Source organism: Giraffa tippelskirchi, chromosome 9, assembly GCF_054371585.1.
Source record: "Giraffa tippelskirchi isolate mGirTip1 chromosome 9, T2T-mGirTip1v1.2.pri, whole genome shotgun sequence".
Taxonomy (NCBI): Eukaryota; Metazoa; Chordata; class Mammalia; order Artiodactyla; family Giraffidae; genus Giraffa; species Giraffa tippelskirchi.
In genome coordinates, this window is record NC_137283.1 from 71,334,143 (window position 1) to 71,360,594 (window position 26,452).

General features: G+C 39.2%; 1 protein-coding gene and 1 long non-coding RNA gene across 6 annotated transcripts in view; both read right to left on the minus strand.

Annotated features, from left to right (window-relative positions):
- KCNQ5 (potassium voltage-gated channel subfamily Q member 5) overlaps nt 1-26,452 on the minus strand; it is a 600,369-nt gene that overhangs the window by 503,454 nt on the left and 70,463 nt on the right. The gene's annotated exons all lie outside the window — the stretch shown is intronic.
- Nucleotides 1,573-26,452, minus strand: part of LOC145521810 (uncharacterized) — a 33,453-nt gene continuing 8,573 nt past the window's right edge. Inside the window, exons 2-5 of the long non-coding RNA XR_014065709.1 lie at nt 16,009-16,056; nt 11,422-11,518; nt 7,820-7,879; nt 1,573-2,353 (exon numbers count right to left, since the gene is read on the minus strand). This is a non-coding gene — a long non-coding RNA (uncharacterized LOC145521810). The remainder of the gene's footprint in view (nt 2,354-7,819; nt 7,880-11,421; nt 11,519-16,008; nt 16,057-26,452) is intronic.

The window sequence follows — 26,452 nt, forward strand, 5'->3', positions numbered from 1 at the left end:
TTCTTTACTGATGAATTAATGTTTACATCAGTGCCTTGTTTCCTTAAAAGATCTCAACTGACAGCATGGAATCTATACTGGACAAGAGAGAGTCTAAGGCCCTGGGGACCTCAGCTAGCCACTGCACTGCTGGGAGAGGGGGTGGCCCCATGAACCAGGGCAGGAGCCATGCGGTGTGGAAGGTGGATGGAAAAGGCTGGTAGAGGCAGGATGAACAGAGCTGGGTTGGATGTCTGGAGGAGTGAGAGGAGTGTGTAAGTCAAAAGAACGGGTAGGTGGCGATGATTCTTTCAAAGAGGAGAAGGTGAGAGGGTTGGATGTTGGAGACACCTTGAGTTCAAAGTGCCTGCTGGATCTTCAGGAGGAAATATCCAGCTGGAATTGCCATTCAGGAAGAGTCAGTTGGAGATGCCAAACACCAAACTGCGCCTGGATTTCAAATGCGTGACTTCATAGCAGGAGCTTCTTTTCAGGCTAAACTGTAAATTCAGTCCACAGTTTTGCACTTACTCCCCTTGTGGCTCAGCTAGTGAAGAAGCTGCCTGCAATGTGGGAGACCTGGGTTCGATCCCTGGGTTGGGAGATACCCTGGGGAATGGAACAGCTACCCACTGCAGTATGGTGACCTGGAGAATTCCATGGTCTGTATAGTCCATGGGGTTGCAAAGAGTCAGACATGACTGAGCGACGTTCACTTTCCCTTTTTCACTTTCCTGTCATTACGTTTAAGCATCTATTCCTTTACTGGCCCTATAAATATTACGGAGCGCCTACATTGGAAGGACCGATGCTGAAACTGAAACTCCAATATTTTGGCCACCTGATGCGAAGAGCTGACTCAGTTGAAAAGACCCTGATGCTGGGAAAGATTGAAGGCAGGAGGAGAAGGGGACGACAGAGGATGAGATGGTTGGATGGCATCACCGACTCAATGGACATGAGTGTGAGTAAACTCCGGGAGTTGGTGATGGACAGGGAGGCCTGATGTGCTGCAGTTCAGAGTGGGACACAACTGAGTGACTGAACTGAACAGTATTGAGGCAGAGTTTTGGAACTGGAGCAGATGGTCCTGTTCTCAGGTAGATTATCTTTCAAGGAAACAGTGACCAAGACCAAATAAAGAAATAAACATATACTAACATTTCAAGTAGGAGAACTGTTTTGAAGAAAACAAAACAGGGAGGAAGAGGGAGACGTACTCTGTAACCTGAATATTTACAGTTTCCTATTGAGATTTAAGTCAAGGACTCATTAATGATTTCCCATCTTAGACTTTCCACTGCAGACGGGAACATGTGAACGCCAAGTGGATTATCCACTTGTTCAAGGAAAAGGTCACTTAGATGCAAGGAAAGCCGAATTTCTGTTGAATACCCTCCATCTCTAGCGAGAGACCTTGACCCCAACTTAGACGGTCTCCTGGGGCTACACGACTCTGCTATAAGGAAGGGAATATGAGCTAAAGGAACTAGGATCTGAAGATATATCCTCACAACCCTGGGAATTAAGTACAACCAGTACCAAAATATATTTTTTCTCCCCCTGAATCAGTCTCTTTTCTTTTCTAGAAGGTATACAGGTGGTGAAATAAAATTTATTTCTTTACCGCCCCTCCAAATCTAAACTGTGACTCATTGAGGGTTATCCATGTAGCAAATAAAGTCTGTGTCATGCAGAAGTGACAGGGGAGGCAGGAGGCTGAGCTTTCATCCAGAGAGGAGATACCACACGAACTTTTCAAGAAAAGCTACTGGAATTCTGTGACTTGATTATGCCTTTCTGCAACTGTCACTACGATCATAGTTTAATGCAAAGAATGATGAGGTCATTATACCCGCCCAGGCTGGGAATGTGTCAGAGATGAGCCTTCCAAGATGGTTCCAGAAGACCCTTATCTAAGGTAAATCTTACACCTAAGAAGTCAAATCTTCTCTGATGCAAAAACTGACAGCAATGATACTAACAAGTACGTTCAAGTATTTGAAAGCCCATCTGGTTGTGAAGGTGGAGAAGTATGGATTCATGACCTAGGCTTGCTGCGGCATGCCACTCTCTGCACAGATAGGCATGCCTTCCTCCTAGGAAAGCCCTGTCCCCTGGCTTCCTGGACCTCGGACTGCAGATTTCTTCCTCTCCCTCCTGGCTCCTTTGCCGCATCTCTGTAAGTTTGTGCTCTTCTTCCTGGCCTGTAGTGTTGGCATTCCTCAAGGTTCCACTCTAAACCTGTTTCTCTTTTCATTTTCAATTTTCTCCTTAAGTACTGCCTAAGGACAATCTATGCATTCATTCATTCAACAAATGTGGACTGAGCGCCTCCTGTATATCAGCAATGTTCCATGCGCCTGGGACACATCTGTAAACAAAACAAAGACAACATCTGTCCACTAAGAATTTACACTGTAGCAGGTTTAACTTAGTCTCTGTTTATGCTAGTGACCTGGAGTTTATATGTCCAGCTTCCATCTCTGAGCTCCAGATTCACCCACAGACAGATTCTCTCCACTTAGATATTTGAGAAGCATTTGTCAACTACAAATTGGCTCTTGCCAAGGGCATTTGGCATCTGCCTCTACAGAGATTGAATCCTGTGCTGCTGCAGCTGTTGACTTTTGACACACCCTGAAAGGAGTTCAGGGTGGAGAATGAGGCACTTTGTGCTCCAGGAAAACTGATGGAATAGGTCTTTAGATAGATATTTTCAGGAACTGATTTCATGATCCCAATCTTTACATCTCATATTTAGAGTAACATGAAATCCCTTCATGGTGACATCAGCTCCTTATGACTACCAGAAAACCTTTTGTAGGATAAGTGTTTCATTTCACTGAACTCCCCCTTCACCAAAATCACATATATTGACCTTCCCCCACTGCCTCTTTGGAGCAGTTTCTCAGAGCTATCTGAGATGCTGTCTCCCAGCTGCAGTCCTCATTTTGCCTGTAATAAAACTTGCAACTTGTGCATTTTTTTTAAGTCAATACATCCCAAATTCAACATGTCCAAATGGCAACTGGTCAGGTTTGGGCATAAAATTATGAGTCCAGCGTTCCACACCTCAAGAATAATAATGAAGTCCTTCTGTCCATAAAACCCAGAAATGTGGTAGTAAGCTTTGTCCTTTCAGCTCCATCCATAAATACCAATCCCCTTTTCTCCATCTTCACTGCCACCATTTTGGTCCAGCTTCTTCATTTCTTGGAGGCCTTTGGAGCAGGTCTCTCTGACCTCACTCTTTCCTTCATCATATCAGCCCCTTCGGGACAAAGGCCAGACACTTTCCCAGAGTCTATGAGGCCTTGTCTGATGTGAATCCCTCAGCCCAGTCATGTCTCCACCTACTGTTCTCATCTTTGATCTCAGAGCTTCAGCCACCGGGTTTTCTTTCACGTTCTCGAACATGCCATGTGCTCTTGAAATGTACCAAGCACAGGGCTGTGTGCCCAACACACAGAGAGAACAAATGAACCAGACCTTGGGAGTCTGGAGCAGAGAAAGGTTTATTTCAGGGCAATGCAAGGAGAACAGGTGGCTTGTGCCCACAAACCCCAAACTCCCCAGTGGGTTTCAGGGAGCTTTTGTAAGCAAAATTTGGGGTGAGGGCTACAGAGTGTGTGACTTCCTTCTGATTGGTTGATGGTGAGGTGACAGGTTAGTGCTCCAGGAAACTTGTAACCTTCTGGTAGCCTGAAGTTACCACCCCCGACTTGGGTGGGGGCCTGAGTCCCTCCAGAAGAACTCAGAGGTGTATTGTTACACGTGTACCTTGAGGAGGAACCAGGACCTGCCCCAAGACTGGCTGCTCCTCCTTCGTTTCTACATCCCCTCACTTCATGAGACACCTGCAGTAACAGGCAAGTTTGGCCTTAGAGTACAGAATGAAGCAGGGCAAAGGCTAACAGATTTTCTCCAAGAGTATGCACTGGTCATAGCAAACACCCTCTTCCAACAACACAAGAGAAGACTCTACACATGGACATCACCAGATGGTCAATAGTGAAACCAGATAGATTATATTCTTTGCAGCCTAAGATGGAGAAGCTCTATACAGTCAGCAAAAACAAGACCAGGAGCAGACTATGGCTCAGATCATGAACTCCTTATTGCCAAATTCAGACTTCAATTGAAGAAAGTAGGGAAAACCAATAGGCCATTCAGATATGACCTAAATCAAATTCCTTATGATTATACAGTGGAAGTGAGAAATAGATTTAAGGGACTAGATCTGATAGACAGAGTGCCTGATGAACTATGGACAGAGGTTCATGACATTGTACAGGAGGCAGTGATCAAGACCAAATCTAAGAAAAAGAAATGCAAAAAGGCAAAATGGTTGTCTGAAGAGGACTTACAAACGGCAGAGAAAAGAAGAGAAGTGAAAGGCAAAGGAGAAAAGGAAAGATATACCCATTTGAATGCAGAGTTCCAAAGAATAGCAATGAGAGATAAGAAAGCCTTTCTCTGAGATCAGTGCAAAGAAATAGAGGAAAACAAAAGAATTAGGAAGACTAGATATCTCTTCAAGAAAATTAGAAATACCAAGGGAACATTTCATGCAAAGACAGGCACAATAAAGGACAGAAACTGGTATGGACTTAACAGAAGCAGAAGGTATTAAGCAGAGGTGGCAGGAATACACAGAAGAGCTACACAAAAAAGACCTTTATGACCTAGATAAGCAGGAAGGTGTGATCACTCACCTAGTGCCAGACATCCTGGAATGCAAAGCCAAACAGGCCTTAAGAAGCGTCCCTATGAACAAAGCTAGTGGAGGTGATGGAATTCCAGTTGAGCTATTTCAAATCCTAAAAGATGATGCTGTGAAAGTGCTGCACTCAATATGCCAGAAAATTCGGAAAACTCAGTGGTGACCCAGGATTGAAAAAGGTCAGTTTTCACTCCAATCCCAAAGAAAGGCAATGACAAAGAATGCTCAAACTACCATACAATAGCACTCATCTCACATGCTAGCAAACTAATGCTCAAAATTCTCCAAGCCAGGCTTCAACAGTACATGAACCGTGAACTTCCAGATGTGTAAATTGGATATAGAAAAGGCAGAGGAACCAGAGATCAAATTGCCAACATCCATTGGATCATTGAGAAAGCAAGAGAATTCCAGAAAAACATCTACTTCTGATTTATTGACTACGCCAAAGACTTTGACTGTGTGGATCACAACAAACTCTGGAAAATTCTTGAAGAGATGGGAACACCAGACCACCTGACCTGCCACCTGAGAAATCTGTATGCAGGTCGAGAGGTAACAGTTAGAACTGGACATGGAACAACAGACTGGTTCCAAATCAGGAAAGGAATATGTCAAGGCTGTATATTGTCACCCTCTTTATTTAACTTATACACAGAATACATCATGCAAAATATTGAGGTGGATGAAGCACAAGCTGGAATCAAGATTGCTGAGAGAAATATCAATAACCTCACATATGCAGAGGACACAACCCTTATGGTAGAAAGTGAAGAAGAACTAAAGAACCTCTTGATGAAAGTGAAAGAGGAGAGTGAAAAAGTTGGCTTAAAACTCAACGTTCAGAAAACTAAGATCATGGTATCCAGTCCCATCACTTCATGGCAAATAGATGGGGAAACAATGGAAACAGTGACAGACTTTATTTTGGTGGTCTCCAAAATCACTGCAGATGGTGACTGCAGCCATGAAATTAAAAGACACTTGCTCCTTGGAAGAAAAGCTCTGACCAACCTAGATAGCATGTTAAAAAGCAGAGACACTACTTTGTCAACAAAGGTCCATCTAGTCAAGGCTATTTTTTTTTCCAGTAGTCATGTATGGATGTGAGAGTTGGACTATAAAGGAAGCTGAGCGCTGAAGAATTGATGCTTTTGAACTGTGGTGTTGGGGAAGACTCTTGAGAGTTCCTTGGACAGCAAAGAGATCCAAGCAGTCCATCCTAAAGGAAATCAGTCCTGAATATTCATTGGAAGGACTGATGCTGATGCTGAAACTCAAATACTTTGGCCACCTGATGAGAAAAGCTGACTCATTAGAAAAGATCCTGAGGCCGGGCAAGATTGAAGGTGGGAGGAGAAGGAGACAACAGAGGATGAGATGGCTGGATGGCATCACTGACTCAATGGACATGAGTGAGGTTGAGCAAGCTCTGGGAGTTGGTGATGGACATGGAAGCCTGGCGTGCTGCAGTCCATGGGGTCACAAATAATCGGACAGAACTGAGTGACTGAACCGACTAACTGACCCACTTCCATAAATTGTAACTGTTTGAATGTGCTCTTTGTTATTCATGTAGGTCTAGGAGGCAGAGCCTTTACCTTGCAAATAAGGAACTGGGACCAAGGAAAGACCTTTATGCCCAGGAGGGCCCCCACAGGGTCTTGCTCAGTTTGAGTCTCTGCACACACTGTTCCTTTATGCTTCAGTTCAAATGGTGAACTTCTACTCCTCCATTTTCCAGCACAAAGTTCACATCATCAGGGAAGCTGTACAACTCTGATGTTACTTCCATAGTGGAACATTAAGGAGAGGATGGCTTAAACGATAGAAATGCTTTCTCACAGCTCCGGAGGCTGGATGTGTAAATCCAGGCTTGGTTTCTCCTGGAACTACCTGCTCGGCCACCTTCCTGGTGCATCATCTGTCACATGGCCTGTTCTCTGTGTGCATGGACCCCTGGGTTCTCATCCTCTGCTTTTAAAGACACAAGTCCTGTTGGATTACGGCCCCACCCTTCTGACTTCATTTCAGTTTAATTACCTCTTTAAAGGCTGTATCTCTAAATGCAGTCACATTGGAAGTTAAGGCTACAAACTGTGGTGTTAGGGAACACACTCAGTGTCCAATAGATGTCCCCTTAAATCCCCAGGTCAGGTTAGGCCTCCACCTATCTGTTCTGTAACACCTTCTGTTTGTTACAAAGCACTTTCCTCAGTTTGTAATAATCAAAGCTGTTTGGCATGCATGACATTTTGCCCCTGTCTGCCTCTCAACCTCATCCCCTCCTCTCGTCCCACCCAGATGTTAGGCAGTTCCTGCCTGGAATCCTCCTTCTATGGCTCATCCCCCCATTTCATCCAGGTGTCTGTTCAAACACCCCCTGGAGAGGCTACCTCTGAGCCCCCCTGTCTCTAAATATATTACCCAGCCCCCAATTCTTGTGGCCTGACAGAGACTTAGTTTTTCATAGCAAAACCTGCCATGATAATGTCTATTTTATTGTTGTATGCTAACTCTATTATACATGTATATGTATATAGCCAGAATGTAAGCTAACTAGCTTTTGGCACACATATCGAACAGGTATGGAACACAAGAGGTACCCAATACATATTTTTGAGTGAATAAATGAATGTATTTACTAATACAATTCTTTGATTCTTATCTGTTTGCCCTATCAGACTGTAATCCCTGTCAAATGGGAAGAATTCTGTTATGTTCACCAGTAACGAGGCACTGAAGTGCCTAGTACACTGGTACAAGTGGTTAGTACATGGTAGGATCTTAGTAAATACTGCTGAATGAAAAAATAAAAACAGAAGTAGTGAAAGCTTATGTATGGAAAACATCTTGAAATGATTTGTAGAAGATGAATAGAAGCTGTGACATTTCTGGCTATTTCATAATTCATTTTGATTCATCAGAGGTGTCTCTCAATTTACACATGGCTTTCTGGGCCAAATCTCTTTTAGGGATCATAAAACTACCATCAGAGTGCTAAAAGATTACAGGAGAAAGAGAATAACAGTATTTTTATTTCTAGAAATTTTTTTTTTCCAAGAACCAAGTATAATACCAGATTATTATTTATTGAATGTTCTTTTAGCTTACCAATGAATGTGGTTCCAGGACCAAATTATTTAAATATTCTGTATGGACTGAAATAAAGGTCTGAAAAACAAGGCAATAAAAATACACATTCAGAATGGCTCTTCAAACCAGTAATTATTTTTAAAGTGAATATGTTCTTTACATGTGTTTATTTTTAGACATTCTTAAAAGGAAGTAAAACTGATTAATACAATATTAAGATAATACATTATTTTTGAGTTTGTTAAAAGTAGGTATAACTTAGTAAAAAACTACATGTGTAATAATTGCAGTTTTTTAGAGAATTGTGTTCTTTCTCCTCCAAAATAACCTGGTAAGAACCTGATTGCTTGTTGACAAGTATATGAACCAAAACCACACTTACAGTTATTTTGATTTGTTCCTCCATCTGGAGGAAAGTTTGAGAAAAGTATTTGTTTAATAAGCTCAAATATAACTTTTTAATTCCTTTACAATAAGTAAAATTCTAAACAATTTGTCTTTAAGAACGTCTAAGTGATTTTCCTCTTTATATTTCAAAAAATTCTGTAAATGTTTTTCTACCTTCATTCCCTTTGATTTCATATCTTAATGTATATAAAATATGCACTGATATGCAAAATTGAAAAAAAGTAGAAATTTTGAATGCATTGAAACTTGGTTGTAATTAAAATTTAAACATAAAAAATGTTTTGGGGAATGTATGATGGGCAAAATAAGGGAAGGGCATTAACAGGTACAAACTTCCATGTATAAAATAAATGTCACAGGGATGTGATGTACAGTCTAGTAAATATAGTTAATAATATTGTTACAACTTTGTATGGTGACAGGAGACAACTACACTTATGGGGATCTTTTTGTAATGTATAAAAATGTCAAATCACCATGTTACATATCTGAAACTAATATAATAAATCAGTTCTACTTCAATAAAAAATATGTTGACCAAAAAAAAAAAAACCTTACTGTAGGAAATAATATGAGTAAGAAAGGGTAAAACATTCTTGTATCCCTGAAATGAACCCTACTTGATCATAGTGTATGGTTTTTTAAATGGATTATTGAATTCCATTTGTTAATATTTTGCAGAGGAATTTCATATTTAGGTTTCTTAGGGATATTGACCTATAATTTTCTTTACTGTAATGTCTTTGTCTGACTTTGGCATCAGGGTAATGTTAGATTCATAAAATGAGTTTGGAGATATTTCTTCCTCTTCAATTTTTTGGATTAATTTGATGACAGATGTCAACTCTTCTTTTAAGGTTTGGTAGAATGACCTGGTGAAATGTGAACTTCCAGACGTTCAAGCTGGTTTTAGAAAAGGCAGAGGAATGAGAGATCAAATTGCCAACATCTGCTGGATCATTGAAAAAGCGAGAGAGTTCCAGAAAAACATCTATTTCTGCTTTATTGATTATGCCAAAGCCTTTGACTATGTGGATCACAATAAACTGTGGAAAATTCTGAAAGAGATGGGAATACCAGACCACCTGACCTGTCTCTTGAGAAATCTGTATGCTGGTCAAGAAGTAACAGTTAGAACTGGACATAGAACAACAGACTGGTTCCAAATCAGGAAAGGAATATGTCAAGGCTGTATATTGTCACCCTCTTTACTTAACTTATACACAGAATACAACATGTGAAATATCGAGGTGAATGAAGCACAAGCTGGAATCAAGATTGCTGGGAGAAATATCAATAACCTCAGATACGCAGATGACACCACCCTTATGGCAAAAAGTGAAGAGGAACTAAAAAGCCTCTTGATGAAAGTGAAAGAGGAGAGTGAAAAAGTTGGTTTAAAGCTCAACATTCAGAAAACTAAGATCATGGCATCCAGTCCCATAACTTCATGGCAAATAGATGGGGAAACAGTGTCAGACTTTATTTTTTGGGCTCCAAAATCACTGCAGATGGTGACTGCAGCCATGAAATTAAAAGACACTTACTCCTTGGAAGGAAAGTTACGACCAACCTAGATAGCATATTAAAAAGCAGAGACATTACTCTGCCAACAAAGGTCCGTCTAGTCAAGGCTATGGTTTTTCCAGTAGTCAAGTATGGATGTAAGAGTTGGACTGTGAAGAATGCTGAGCGGTGAAGAATTGATGTTTTTGAACTGTGGTGTTGGAGAAGACTCTTGAAAGTCCCTTGGACTGCAAGGAGATCCAGCCAGTCCATCCTAAAGGAGATCAGTCCTGGGTGTTCGATGGAAGGACTTATGTTGAAGCTGAAACTCCAGTACTTTGGCCACCTCATGCGAAGAGCTGACTCATTTGAAAAGACCCTAATGCTGGGAAGGATTGGGGGCAGAAGGAGAAGGGGACGACAGAGGACTAGATGGTTGGATGGCATCACTAACTCAATGGACATGGTTTTGGGTAAACTCCGGGAGTTGGTGATGGACAGGGAGGCCTGGCATGCTGCAATTCAGGGGTCACGAAGAGTCAGACATGACTGAGTGACTGAATTGAATTGAACTGAGAATGACCTGGAAAACCATGTGGACCAGGATTTTCATTTGTTGAGAATTTTTTGATCACTGTTTTAATTTCATTATTATTAACCAGTCTCTTCAGATTTTCTTCAGTCTTAGAAGATTGCATGTATGTGTAGGAACTTCTCCATTTCCTCTAGATTGTTTAATTTGTTGGCATGTAATTTTTCATAGTAGTCTCTTATGATCCTTTCTATTTCTGTGGTATTGATTATAATGTCTCCTCTTTTATATTTGATTTTATTGTTTTGAGTCCTCTTTTTTTCTAGATGAGTCCGGCTAAAGGTTTTTCGATTTTGTTTCTCTTTTCAAAGAACAAGCTTTTAGTTTCATTGATCTTTTGTATTAATTTTTCAGCCTCTATTTCTCTATTGCTCTGGTTTTTATTATTTCCTCCTTTCTACTAACCTTACACTTTCTTTTTCTAATTCCTTTAAATATAAAGTTAGATTGTCTATTTGAGACTTTTCTTGTAGGTCTGTATTGCTATGAACTTCCCTCTTAGAACTGCTTTTGCAGTATCCATTAGATTTTGGAAAATTTTGTTTCTGTTTTCATTTTTCTCCAGGTATTTTTATTTTATCTTTTATTTCTTCAGTGACGCATTGGTGTTTAGTAAGCATGTTGTTTAGTCCCCACATGATTTTTTTTCCAGTTTTCTTATAATTGATTTCTAGTTTCATACCTTTGTTGTTGGAAAAGATAGATATTAAAAGATATAACTTCAATATTCTTAAATTTATTGAGACTTTTTGTAGCCTAACGTGTGATCCAGCAATTCCATTCTGGATATGTATATGAAGAAAATGAACACACTAATTTGAAAAGATATATGTATTTCTGAGTTCATCACAGCATTATTTATTATAACCAAGATATGTAAGCAAACCAACTGTCCATTGATAATGAACAGATAAAGAAGGTGTGGTATATATTCACATGGAATATTATTCAGCCATAAAAAAGAAGGAAGTCATGCCATGTGCAGCAACATGAATGAACCTTGAGGGCTAAGTGAAATAAGTCAGACAAAGACAAATACTGTATGATTTCACTTACGTGAGGAATCTAAAAATCAAAACAGGGTAACAAACAAAACAAAAAAAAACAGACTCACAGACACAGAGATCAAACTTCTAGTTGCTTGCAGTGGGATCAGGTGATGGGTGGACAGGTAAAATGGGTGAAGGGGATTAAGAGGTACAAACTTCCAACTGTAAGGTAAATAAGTAACAAGGATGTAATGTACAACATAAGGAACACAGTCAATAATATTGTAATAATTCTGCATGGTGACAAATGGTAATTAAACTTATTGTGGTGGTCAACTTGTAACATATTAAGATATCCTAAATCACTATGTTACACACCAAAACTAATATAATATTGCATGTCAATTATATTTCAATGAAATAAAAAAAAGGATAAAAATCACTGAAAAACAAAGATCAAAGAGTAAGTTTAGGAAGAATAAAGCTGCTGTCAAAAGATGAAGGTGATTCCTATTATGCTTCGATAAATATAATGTAGATTCAGTTTATCTAATTTTATTGCATGGTAGCCATATGAGGTTTTTAAGAACTAAGTTTCCAAATCACCTTGGGATATCTCTGGAGTACTTGTTTGATCTTCCATAAATAGTGGAAAGAAAAAGGTGAATTGCATATAATTGTGTCCCGTGACTGAATCCCTAGAGGTTCTTTCTTTTGAGGAAATACATGAAATCCTTGATTATTTGCAGTCAGATGGAACATCTACTTCAGTAGGATTTCTTAACTTCAGCACTGCTTACACTGAAAGGTGGGGATAATTCTTTGTTGTGGGGCTGTCCCATGCACTATAGGATGTTTAGTAGCATCCCTGGCTTCTGTTGGTAAGATGCCATAGGACCTTTTTCCTAATTGGGACAACCAGAAATGTCTTCAGACATTATCGAACATCCTCTGGTGTTCCTGATTGAAAACCACTGATTTAAAGCTTCATAATGATCTTTATAATCTACTCAGTACATGAGCATTCGCTGACTACCTGATGAGGTTTCTGTGCTCTACTGGGAATTAAAAGAGGAAAAAGGCATGGCTCCTTCTCTTAAAAAGCTGAGTCTGCACTATAGAGACCACTTTATTGGAGTGGTCTCTATAAAACAGAAAACACTTATCACTGAGGTCTGCATGTAGTGTATTGGAAATAAATATTTCATTGATTTAGAGACTATCAAACATGGTGGAGAGAGATGGGGGAAAGTTCTGGAAAGCATGCCTGGGGCATGGGTTCTGAAGACTGGATCAGATATAGAAAGACACAACTAAGAGGGAATTGCCTTTTATGTGTCATGAAAAACATATACATTTGTAAGGGGTTAAAGCAGAACCAGGTGAGATGAATGTGAGAGAAATCAATGAAATAAAGCGTGGAGAGAATTCTCTGGGAGCTGGCAGAAGGCAGCTCCTTTGGAAATATGACAGCATGTCAATGGAGGCAATATGGAAATCCCGGTTACAAAGGAGGTGGGTTTCTTAAAAAGTGTGGCTGGAATTCGAAGAGGGGATGCGATTTCCTCAAAAGTGGTCTCAAGTCCTGGCTGAGGAGTTTGGAGATGCAGCTTAAGACTGATCAAAGAGATGGAGGGGAAGGTCTGAATTTTAAACCAGGAAGAACTACAATTTGGGAGCTGAGTTTGGTAAAAGGTAAGAATCAGACTTTGTCCTGGCTGATCAAGCAAATGCCCAAACATTGCTGTGAACCCTGAATCCCTGTCCACTTGCCCTGGACAGCTATTAGGAAAAAAATTTTTGATTCAGATTTTATTAAGAAGTTCTATGGTTGCCGAACCATTAAACATGTTCATATAAAAATGATAATTTGCATCTGTTTATATTCTGTCTTAAATAAACTATTATCAGGTTAGTGAAAGACTTAAATTGCAGGAGATTCCAGGATCATGGGATAAATTAAACATTCTTAAGCTCTTTATCTTAGCTATAATTCACCTCAAGGGATGTTTTTGGCTTTTTTAAATATTATTCATTCCAGCTGATGAATACAAACTTTACTTCATTTCCTACTAAATCCAAGCATCTGATCCCATTACTTCATGGCAAATACATGGGGAAACAATGGAAAGAGTGATAGACATTATTGTCTTAGGCTCCAAAATCACTGTAGATGGTGACTGCAGCCATGAAATTAAAAGATGCTAGCTCCTTGGAAGAAAAGCTATGACAAACTAGACAGAATTTGAAAAAGTAGAGACATTACTTTGCCAACAGAGGTCCATATAGTCAAAGCTATGATTTTTTCCAGTAGTTATGTATGGATGTGAGAGTTGCACCATGAAGAAGGATCAGTGCTGAAGAATTGATGCTTTTGAACTGTGGTGTTGGAGAAGATTCTTGAGTCCCTTGGACTCCAAGGAGATCAAGCCAGTCAGTCCTAAAGGAAATCAACTCTGAATATTAATTGGAAGGACTGATGCTGAAGCTGAAGCCCCCATACTTTGGCCACCTGATGAGAAGAGCTGACTCATTAGAGAAGACCCTGATGCTGGGAAAGATTGAAGGCAGGAGGAGAAGGGGACAGCAGAAGACGAGATGGTTGGATGGCATCACCAACTAGATGGACAGGAGTTTGAGCAAGCTCAGGGAGTTGGTGATGGACAGGGAAGCCTGGCATGCTTCAGTCCATGGGGTCACAAAGAGTCAGGCACAAGTGAGCAACTGAACAACAAATATTATTTAAAAATCTGAAATACATACACATGTGTACACAGGCATACACACACAAAATCAAACACCGGATGATGCCGGCTGGGGAAGGAAGAACGAACACACAAGGACAATTCCATTATCAATACAAATTGATGCTGATTCTCATTAATTTAGTTAGAGCTTTCTGCCTTGATATTTAAAAATGTTTCAACACTGGTTCCCTAGTCAGATAGGCAACATCTGTCAGATTCCCAAGGTCACATTTTGCAATAGAAATGGTCAATACTTTCCAAAAATCAGGTGGCTTTGTGAATATACATACAGATCTAAAAACCACTAATGAAGTAGCTAACTGACACTCCTAGTTGGAAACCCTAGTTGGTACACATGCCTGAGTGGGTGTGCATACAAGCACACAGACCCATGGTCTACATAACCATGATACTTAAACCTCTCTGTCCCTAACGTGGAAGCCAAGAAACAACTAAGTTAGCTTTTCCTTAAAATATCTTAAGAATCTTACAGGTAGAATGATTGTGTTGGTGTGGGAGTCTGCATCTTTTTGAATATGAATGAGCACAGAAAATTATTACATGTGGTTCTAAGCACAGTTCTTTTGACAAGAAAGGAACTGATAAAGATGACACTTAATCATCAGTAATGGTGCAGATCACTATTAAAAAAGTATTCTGTTCTTTTTATGAACATTTGCAATCGTCACATTCTCCTTTTTTGGTTAAATTATGCCTTTTTTTAAAGGCATTTATTTATTTATTTAATCTTTGGCTGCACTGCATGGCACATGGGATCTTAGCCACCCAAGCAAGGATGGAACCCGTGCCCCCTGCATTGCAAGGCAGAGTCTTAACCACAGGACTACCAGGAAAGTCCTCATGCCCTGGTTTTAATTTAGATATCATATGAAGGTACCTTGATGCTTTCAAGGCCATTATCATACCCATTTATGGTCATGTGCGACATTAGGAATTGACTAAAACAATGTATCTATTGCCTACAAAGTTGATGTACTTTCTTATCTACTTAATCTAATATCAAGAAGTGCTTTGGGCTGGGGAAAAGTATTAAACAGGTGGTAATGGTGTTATATTCATAAAATGATTAAAAAACACAAATATGTGTATTTAGACACACCCATGCACACATACACATTCACATAGATTCTCATATTTTTGCAATTATAGAGAAACACATATATATGACTATATTATAGGATATAAAATAAATACTTTGGAACTACCCCCACAGGCCATGAGTAATAGCATCATTATCCTAGTGATTGTATTACATTCCACACCACCATCTACATGACATTATTATTTCTATTGCATTTGTTTGGTTACAAGTCTCTTACATGCCCTGTATTTCACATTTCTGAGGAATGACGGTTATAATTCATCTCTTCATCCCAAGTGTCTATCACAGTGTCCAGCAAAGAGAAAACCCCCAGAAATGTGTTATGGATGAGTGAATTTGTATGTTTTTTGATTCTTGCCTTAGAACAAATATCTTTTAGATTTCAATTATAACAAGATGTTTTCTAAAATATTAAAATTTTCAGAATTTCTCAATATATACAAAGCATTCTTTCCATTTCATAGTTTGTACAGAGTTTAACACTTCTGCTTTAATGAAAGTAAAGCTAATAATATCCAGATTTACAGTGGCCAGTAATATGCTTCTTTTTTGAACCACCCAATAACTCATTCTAAAAAGAAAATACAACTACACTTTGGAGTGGCATTCTATCAAATTTAATTTTGCAATGTTTAATGCTGCCTCATTTTACCAAAATTCCAAGGTAAATTAACCAAACGTTTTATGCAATTAACATTTGTCGAATACTCACTGCAAAATAATTTCTGCAAATGTAACACCACATTTTAATAGTTTGCCATTCCTTTCTTTAACTTTCTCCACAATAATCTTTATTTTTTTTTTAGTAGAACAGCAATATTAAAAAAGAATACATTTTTTACCTTATTGTAGGCTTCTTATTTTGATCATTTATTTCAGGGAATTTGAGCCTGTCAACATTGTAACAATATAACAAATTAGCTCTCAAATTGAAGTAATTAAGGCATAAAGTCTGACAGCTCTTTTTGTGTTAAAAATTAGAAATGATAATTGCTTTGAAAATACCCCCTTACTTTTTAAAGGGGCCATGGAATCCTGCAGGAGGAGAAATTTACTTTTACAAATTTTCATTTCTCTTATTGGCTGTGCTTTATCTAAAAAATACTTTGACATTAAAACCTGTAGGCATATTTTAAAGAACAGCTGCACAATTAAAAGCACTTCACCTTTTCAAACTGTACTTAATTTAAACACTCTTAGGAAAATACGAAGCCTTCAGAGGTATTTGAAGAAATACTGGTATTTCTATTATTCTATGGAGGCAATTCTACCATCTATATCTTGGCCAAGTATGTCTGCCCTATACATACTTATCAAACACTGATAAAAGTGGTAAATAAATTCAGTATGAAGAAACAGGCAAGGTTAGCTTCTGTATTTAAACTTGACTAAAGACTGATGGACACACAGTGAATTCTAATGATCTAGGAGATGGCCTTAGAACTTAACCATCAAAATCGAGGTGAACAATTAGTTATTTAGGACACCCCAGGATGCAAGGATCAAGAAAGTCGCCACCTATGTGGTCAAGAAAACTGATGTGGATAGGATTTAAATGGACTCAAAACAGAGAAAATTACATTGGGTAGAAAAAATAGATTGAGCAAAGGCAGAGAGACAGAAAAGAGCAAGAAATCACTGGAGAAATGCTGACCAATTCAGTTCATTTGGAGCCAAGACACCAAGAAACAGTGAAGTCAGAATAACCTGAAACCTCTCAGCCATTCTGTAGGCAGTGGAAACTTCTCTTTGTTGTTGAGCTGAGGGGCAGAAGGAAACTGACAACTGCAACATTTTCCCTGTAAACAACAGTGGCACTGTAATCATCTCTAGTGCAATAAACTTAGCAAGAGTAAAGGAAGAAAAAGGCAAAGAAACAGCTTACACAGAGTCACAAAATCAGAAGATTTGTAAAGGAATAGAGTCAGAAGTCAGAAACATAAAGATCAAATAACAACTTTCCACATTTATAAAAATTTTCAGGTACAAAAATTATAATTCTGAGCAAAGTGGGAAAACATTTTATATGAATGTAACATTTTCATCGCTTGCAACAATTATTTTCAGAAAAACTAAGATTAACTTTTTCAAAAGCAAGAAAGAAATATATGAAAAATTTACACTTATGTTTCCTTTTTATTAGGAAGGAACTGCTTAAATTACAAAGTTGCTATTGGTATATATCATTCTATGTGTGATTTTATTTTTTGGAAAATATTAAATATATCATACTGAGCAAAAAAAGTCGTTACCGCAGTTTCCTAAAATAATTGACGGAGCATCTCAGTGTGGATCACAATAAACTGTGGAAAATTCTGAAAGAGATGGGAATACCAGACCATCTGACCTGCCTCTTGAGAAACCTGTATGCAGGTCAGGAAGCAACAGTTAGAACTGGACATGGAACAACAGACTGGTTCCAAATAGGAAAAGGAGTACGTCAAGGCTACATATTGTCACCCTGCTTATTTAACTTATATACAGAGTACATCATGAGAAATGCTGGGCTGGAAGAAACACAAGCTGGAATCAAGATTGCCAGGAGAAATATCAATAACCTCAGATATGCGGATGACACCACCCTTATGGCAGAAAGTGAAGAAGAACTAAAGAGCCTCTTGATGAAAGTGAAAGAGGAGAGTGAAAAAGTTGGCTTAAAGCTCAACGTTCAGAAAACTAAGATCATGGCATCTGGTCCCATCCCTTCATGGGAAATAGATGGGGAAACAGTGTCAGACTTTTATTTTGGGGGGGGGGGCTCCAAAATCACTGCTGATGGTGATTGCAGCCATGAAATTAAAAGATGCTTACTCCTTGGAAGGAAGGTTATGGCCAACCTAGATAGCATATTTAAAAGCAGAGACATTACTTTGCCAACAAAAATCCATCTAGTCAAGGCTATGGTTTTTCCAGTGGTCATGTATGGATGTGAGAGTTGGACGGTGAAGAAAGCTGAGTGCCACAGAATTGATGCTTTTGAACTGTGGTGTTGGAGAAGACTCTTGAGAGTCCCTTGGACTGCAAGGAGATCCAATCAATCCATCCTAAAAGAGATCAATCCTGGGTGTTCATTGGAAGGACTGATGTTGAAGCTGAAACTCCAATACTTTGGCCACCTCATGCAAAGACTTGACTCATTGGAAAAGACCCTAATGCTGGGTAGGATTGGGGGCAGGAGGAGAAGGGGACGACAGAGGATGAGATGGTTGGATGGCATCACCAACTCGATGGACATGGGTTTGGGTAGACTCCGGGAGTTGGTGATGGACAGAGAGGCCTGGCGTGCTGCAATTCATGGGGTCGCAAAGAGTCGGACACGACTGAGTGACTGAACTGAACTGAACTGAGCATCTCTTAAAGACCCCTCTACAGGCTTCTCAATGGGTCATCTTTGAGAAATGAGAAACAGGGCAATTTATAAAGACATAGAAGAATATGCATATTGCTGATGTATTAAGACAAATAATAAATCACTATATTGTACACCTGAAACTAAAATAATATTGTATGTCAACTATACTTCAATCAAAAAACAAAACAAAGAAAAGACAAATAATAGATTTGCAATACTTCAGTTTGGACTTTATGGGTATTAGAAGACAATATCTTTGATTTTAATCATTCTAAAAATATAACAAGAGATATTTTTTGATAGATTTGTGTTGGCTACATTAAAAAAAGAATATAGGAACTAATCTTCTCCCTAAACTAATTATAATGAAAACATATCTAAAATGTGATGCTCCCTAGAATAGAAACTATTGACAAAATTTTAAAAACACAACTAACACCTTATGTCATGTGCAGTTGTATTCAGAGAAAAGTAAGGTAGGATTCACTTATTTTCATTAGAATAGTATGACTTGGCCACATTTTGTAAGGCACACAAAAATGTGATTTAAAATATTGGTATTTGAAAACAGCCGTAATTAAACCATTTATTGGATTTGTCCTATTGTAAAACCTTAATTTAAAAGAAATTCTCTCAGAATGAGAGTTTTACAAATTTCACAACAACAGCAAATATATCAGATGTCCTGTTTCTGGGTAGCCACTTCCTTTGCAGGGCCCTGTACATTCTTCAAATCGAGCTGCAAATTAAAACACACATCACAAACAGAACTGGTTAATTGGAAAAAAAAGTGCTGAAAAACTATCAGAACCAATGAAGAAACACTTTAAAACACCGACACCGACGCACATCTAAACCACCTGAACTTGCCAGTTTCTATACTGAACTGGCTTCCTTGCAGAAATTGAAGGCTGTGGACCTTGATTCTGGCCAAGTGAAATATTTTTAAAGGAACAGTTTAACCAGATGTTTTCATCACTTTTGGTTTGGCTAGAGCAGTGTGACATTGTTCTCATCTCCTAAGTTAATCCATGGAGGGAGGCAGATATACTAATAATGACAAAACAACGTGGAGGATGGTAAACGGTCAAGGGCCTCCAAGCCTACATCTGGAAGAGGTGACCCTCTACAAAGGAAAAAAAGGGTCAGGAAAAGAGAAGGACAAGAAGGGGAAGCCGGAGCGGAAGGGAGGATGGGCAGAGTGGACACACCTAGCATTGGGAGTCACAGGTCTTGGCAGACAGAGGATGCAGGTGGCGGCTCCGTGCACAGGGAGTGTGGTCTGTGTGTGCCCTCATCTGTGCGTGTCCTGTCTGCTGGTCCTGGGGGTCAAGGTCAGGGTCAGGGTCAGGGTGGGGGTCATTGCAGGGCTCCAGCAGGGGGTGACAGCCCCAGATCTGCCCTAAGTAGACCACCCCCTGGCTGTGCGAGCGTCAGAGTGGAAGAGGAGCCGTCCGCACCTGGAGACAGGTTGGGCAGGGTTGACCTGCGTCAGGTCAGAGGTCACAGGGATAGAGAGGAGGAGAAAGACTAATAAGGACCTTTAAAGGAATCAAGACTGATTCTAAGGAGATGAAAAGGCTGAACACCTGGAACCATAATAAATAAAAAGAATGATGGTTTTTCGCTTGGATCTGCCAAAAGCAAAGCTTTACAAAGCGAAATCTTATTGTAAAGTCATCATCATTTTTTTTTTTCAATTGCAATGACGTCCTGACAATGGGAGGCTGTTTGTCCATTACATCCACTGTTCTGAATGAAGGGGTGACTTGCTGGGGACATGTGACCACAACAGCCAAACTTACCTGATGCTGCACCCTGTCCTGAGACTAAGTCTTAAAGTATTTCCTGAGGGTGGAATAAAACAAAGGGAGCTTTTGTCCCTTGAAATTCAGAAAAGTACCTTTCTCTATGTCAACCATGGCTATTTTTTGCAACATTCCATGAACTTAATACTTTTATTTTTTTATCACTTGCAAAACTACCTGTGTTTAAACCCTGTTATGTACTCCTTTAAAAAAAATAAAAGAAAAGAAAGAAAGAAAGAAATTTGTATTTCCATAAGCCTGGCCAACAATTCAGGAATTCCCACCTTTATTGCCCTTGAGCCATATGATCCGATGATTACATTTGGCGTCTACCTTTTGTCCAAGCAGTGCTTCACGTTGCTACATAGAGTCTAGCATTTTATCTTCGCTCAACCCCACTCTCACTCTCATAATATATCTTCATTGAAAAGGCATTAGTTTGTGAATATTGGCTTTTCTCTGGAAGAGTGTTCTACAGACGAAGAAGCGCAGCCAAGGAAAAATACTGTATTTGCTTTTAATGAGTCTTTAATTGTAATGTTTTAAATTATTCTATAACATCTAATGTGGAAGGAATTTAACATAACTTAACAGTCTTAATACGGATGTATAGTATATAATCCAGAGCTTATTGAGTGTAACAAAAACCCAGTCCATAATATTCTTTTTCCCTTCCATATACATGAAACACAAAATAATTCTTAGCCACAGAATTTGTAATACTGTCTATTTATAAAACTTCCACATGTTAAATTAATTATTGAATAGTATTTTATTTGCAAAACTGATATCACAATATTTGGTATTTGCTATTCAGAAGTGGAAAAAGAGGGGGCCTAATATAGTATTTTTTGAGTTTACACCAAGGGGAGTTTGTTTCAGAGGGTCTGAGGTTGGGGCTTGGTAAGTTTTAGTTCTTTACTGCACTATTTTAGTAACATGAGTGAAACCACCTAGGACACAACTGTGGTTCAGAACCACAGCATTAGGTACTGTCTTCCGAAAGCAGAAACTCTAACTAAATCTGACAAATAATTTTTTAAAAATAAGAAAAGCAAAAACTTGAATGAGAGAGAGGTGAATGGGTCTGAGCAGAGCAAGGGCCGAGATGATGGTGACGAGGTTACTCGAGGCTGGCTGAGCTCGGTGAGTGCAGGGAAGGGCTGGACTCGGAAACCACACAGAACCGTGCTGTTTCTCAGCTCTGCCAGCTCCTCGTTGCGTGAGTGACCAGAACATTCAAAGTGTCAATAATAATTCGGTTAGGCCTGAGCAAAAGCAAAGTGTCCATTATAATAATGCTTATTATGGCTGTTTTGGTGAGTGAAATGGCTGATTTTAGTATCTTACGCTTATTGAAGTCTTACTTCTGTTGTAAGTGCTTTATGTAAATGACCTAACTGAATTCTCAAGCCCTTGAGATGAGTCTAGTTGTTACCTCCATTTTGCAGATGAAGAAGCAGAATAGGGAATAATCAATAATGCATGAAAAGTCAGGGATGATGCATTGTTTTAAGTACAGTGCTCGAAACACAGATTCAAAAATGTCAACTATTTTGCTCAAGGAACTTTAACCTCACAGTGTAGGTAACAAGGAGCACTCCAACATGAGAGGATTTAAGTCTACTCTATATTAAATTTTCAAATTAACCTAAGTTCAAATTAGTCATTTCATCTTAGCATAAACCAAGCTAAGTGGTTAAAAATGAAATTTAAGTGGTAAAAGAATTCTTATATTAAATAAACCTTAAACTCATCAAATTGTAAATTCTCTAGGTTAATAGAACCATCATTTGTTTTTCAAGTGCAATAATTATACAGCTCACCATGAAGTCAGGGGTTTGGCAATCCTCTAATGACCTTGATGATACAGGTAGCCACGTAGGATAATTTAACTCTCAGAGTGAGAAAAAATATGACCTACATCATTTATTTTAGAGGTCAAGAGAAGAGCGCAGCAAGGTCCTCCTCAGCTGTCACAGATAAAGGAAATGTTTCAATGCCTATTTGGTCACTGGAGCAATTTGCAAATCTCTAAGCAGCAGTTTGTCACCATTTTCCCAATCTCATTTTCAGACATCATTAGTTGCAATCTGACACAGTCACCTGATAAATAATACTTCATACCACAAAGACCAGAGCAAACATTTCTCTCTTCCCAACTTCCTTTAAATTTTCCAATTCTGAAATGCATCTTGGATTACAGTTTTCTTTGCTGCCCTCACCTGCTTTCTTTGCATATAGTTTAGAGAAAAATGTTCTTCCAGGAAAAAGCCTAGAATTTGTATTTCAAATTTCAGCAGCAGAAGCTGCTGAAATAAACACAGCTGTGACCCACTATGAGTTACACTGGATCCTCTGGCTCCTCTACATGACCCTTCCTCTTCACCCCTGCATCCCACTAGCTCCCTTCTCATTTCAAATAGCACCCAGAGATGCATCGTTGCAAGAAGTAGGAAACGAGCGAATAGTTCCAGTGGCCAATAAAAACAACCATTCTTATAGAGCTCCTGAATCAATACTCTGAAATACCGTTTCACAACGAAAATGTCAATCAGTGGTCCTTGAGTGGAATAAAACCACAAACTAAACCCTACTTGACTTAATGATCACTTGATTTTGCAGAATGGGTTAAATATAATATTCCATCAGCTTCACAGTGATGAAGACGACAAGACGTGAAAACGAAGGATAAAACCACGATCAACTGCAACTCTGAGGCTTTGGAAGGGGCCATGGAAACCCAGTTATCCTCCTAGTCAATGGACTTTATCACCATAGTTACTAATGTGTGCACTGAAGTGTCAATCATTGCTTAGGGCTAAAACTACTACCTTCCAAACTATGGATGCACCTTTCTTCCTTATGCAATAGATGTATTCCTGAAGCACTGAAAATAAGGCAAGTGTATGGAATTATACTCAAGATATCATGAATGTCCCTATGCAAGGATATTTATAACTGTAAATCCTGGCATCCTTCTGTTTTAAGCTTATGCTTTAATATGCCAGGTTTTCTTAAATCAGAGAACTGTATTTAACACTACTGTAAGGGACTTCTTTGGTTGTGATCCACTAATAGCATTGAGTGTACAGTATCCAGCATAGGCAGAGTATAAGAGTTGCCCCCCAGCACTGCAGAAAAGCACTGGACTAATCCTTTTATCTTCATTCTCTCCTCACTGAACATCACTACCAGCAAGAACTGGAGCATTTGAAGGTCACAGGTATTGCTAATCATGATGCCACTATTCAAGCCCCAGGTGGAGACATCCACACTGCCCCTGAGAGGCTGCTTGGGGTACCAGAGGCCTGGGTCCCACCAGCTGATGCCTGCAATATTGAGGCCCAATTGTGAAATAACTGTGGTTTTGAGAAAGGTTGAAAGAAAAGCCTTAGAAACGGCATATATAAATATCTCTCTCCAAATCAAACCTTAGGACACTAGTTTTAACATCCCAGTTTATTAGCTCAGAATTTGGATTCCATATAAGCTGTTAAAAGATTCAGCTCTTCAAAACATGTTAGGTGGGGTCCTGGCCATGGCATGCAGTATAAACATCAGTGATGGATGATCAGTCCTATAATTCTATAATGTGGATTTATTTCCTTGATAGTCATCAGGTTAGTTTCATTTTCCTGGAATCCTTCCTTCTTTCCTCCAAGGAAAAATTTTAACTCCATTAGGTCCCTTCTCTTGCCCCCTAGAAAATCGCTTTCTCAGAAAATCTTTTTCTCCATTACTAACAGTGTCTCCAGGGGCTTCCCAGGTGGCTCAGTGATAATCAGCTTGCCAATGCAGGAGATGCAGGGCTCGATCCTGAGTCGGAAAGATCCCCTGGAGGAAGAAATGGCACCCACTCCAGTATTCTTGCCTGGAAAATTCCATGGACAGGGGAGCCTGGTTGGCTACAGTCCAAGGGGTTGCAAAGAGTCAGATATGACTGAGCACACAGGCAACACGGTCTTTTCCTAACAAATGAGACTTTATGAACTGAACCCAAATGGCCCTAAGGTTCAAATGACTTTCAGTGGCCAAATCTACTAGAACTTTTGCAGTTTTCATCCTGCTGGGCTCCTTGGTGGCATCTGGCACCTTCAGAGGCTCAGTCGTCCCAACCATGTCTTATATTGTCTCTAAGTCAGAACCCTTCAAGTCAGCCTGTCTCCTGAAAACCCAAACTTGATACATTCCCCATCTTGCTATTAGAATTATTCCTTTAAAAAATGATCACACCTCTTCTCTTAAAAGATGCGATGACTCCCCTGCCTTGTGGACAAAGTCCAAGTATCCCAGTCTTGCAGACAAAGCCTCTACAGTGTGACCTTATTTAACTTTCTAGTTTCAATCTTTACTGCTCCTCACTGGAAACCTTTCCCACACCGAAGCAATGCTCCTTCATTCCTCTGCATCTTTGCTACACTGACCTTATTTCCAGGACCAAGGCCATCAGGACATAAAGTCTGATAAACAAGTTCTTACCCAGGTAAAAAGATTCATTTGAATTACAACTGTCTTAGAAAACAGAGGCTGTTCCTGGTGGTCCCTACAGAGCCCTTTCCCTTCCTCATCTGTTAGCTTAGAAAATGTCAGCAACATCCACGCTCACATAGAATGTATTTGCAGAGTCTTGGGTCAAGGAACCCAAATTCTAGACTCTCCTCTCTGGAAGGAAGAATCTTCCCTAGTTATCTTCTTTAACCAACAGTTTGGTTCCAGAAGTGGAGAGGAAGGAGAGAAACGGGCAGAGAAACAAATAGACCAGTTGATGAGCCTTGATGATCAAGGAAGTGATCCTGCAGCAGACAGATGCTCTCACAGGTCCACAAGATAAATGTGACTTAGTGAACAGTTCTTTTGTATCTTCTGCGTTCCTATAGCATCTAGTTAATGCTTGATTATAGCTCACAGTATACTAATCTGTCATTTCTTGATTCTTTGTCATTTTCCTAGGCGCCTGAGACTCCTAGCACAGAGCAGACAGTAAGGAACTCATCCTTTGGGACAAGCAAGGCCTAGGATACAATGAAGAAGTGTCTTTAAGATTTTTTTGCAATCATAGCAATGGTTATATTCAAGCAACACAATCTGGCCAAAGAAATTATGAATGCTGCTATAAACAGATCCCATGAAGCCTCTCTCATTAAACCAGTATGTTTGAGAAACAATTTTCCAAATAACATAAAGCAACAGTGATGGTGCAGCTATTTGTGCTCAAAGACACAAAATTAAAAGTTGACAAATACCACCTGATGTGTTTCCATCAGAAGCTCATTTGCATTTTTTTTTAATTCCACTAAGAACCAATGACATACATTTATGTTACAAACTGAAGTCTTGACCCAGGAAAGGATGCAGATTTTCTGCTATGAGGGAGAGAATACAGAGTGCCCAGGGGAGAGGACATCTGTCTAAAGTGCCAGGCAGTGAACAAGAAAGTACTGATAGGATTTCTCTTTCTGATTTTCACAACTCTCAAATTCCTGATTATATTCCTTTCCTCATATTTCACATTTATGCGACTGCTTTCCCTGCAATTTGGTTCTTTATTTAGCTCACAAAGTAGGCTTTATACTAAGGAGGTAGAGTGTTCATCTTTTGGCATCAGTACCCGTTGCCCTTAGCAACCTCACTTGAAAGGAAACCTTATTTTCATCTGGTGATGCAAAGTAAGACTGAAGGGTCAACTGCAGCGCAATTGTGAAAGGCAGGTCTCAAACTGGCAAATCGCTCAGCACAAGCCCCTCTTTCATTTGGATCATTCCAAAGACATTGGGAGTTTTGTTCACAAATATTTCATAAATGACAGGTTTTGGACATTGATTTCTAAACAATATTTGCAAAAAGAGAACTATACAACCCAACTTGAAATCTCTTTATTCAAACTATGGAGAGAAGCCATATAATTGACACAAGTCTGAGGCAAACAGAGAGATGGGTAAAAGAAATAAATATTCAATTCAGACATAGTATGTCAAATACTCTGAATCTGTAGTAATTTTGAATTCACTGATCTTTGTAAATTTGAGTTCAAGCTTCTAAGAACCTATGCCAAGAACCAAAGCCAATTTTTCTGCCTGTTATTAGTTTAGACTTATAAATTCAGTGATAGAACAGCTAATAATT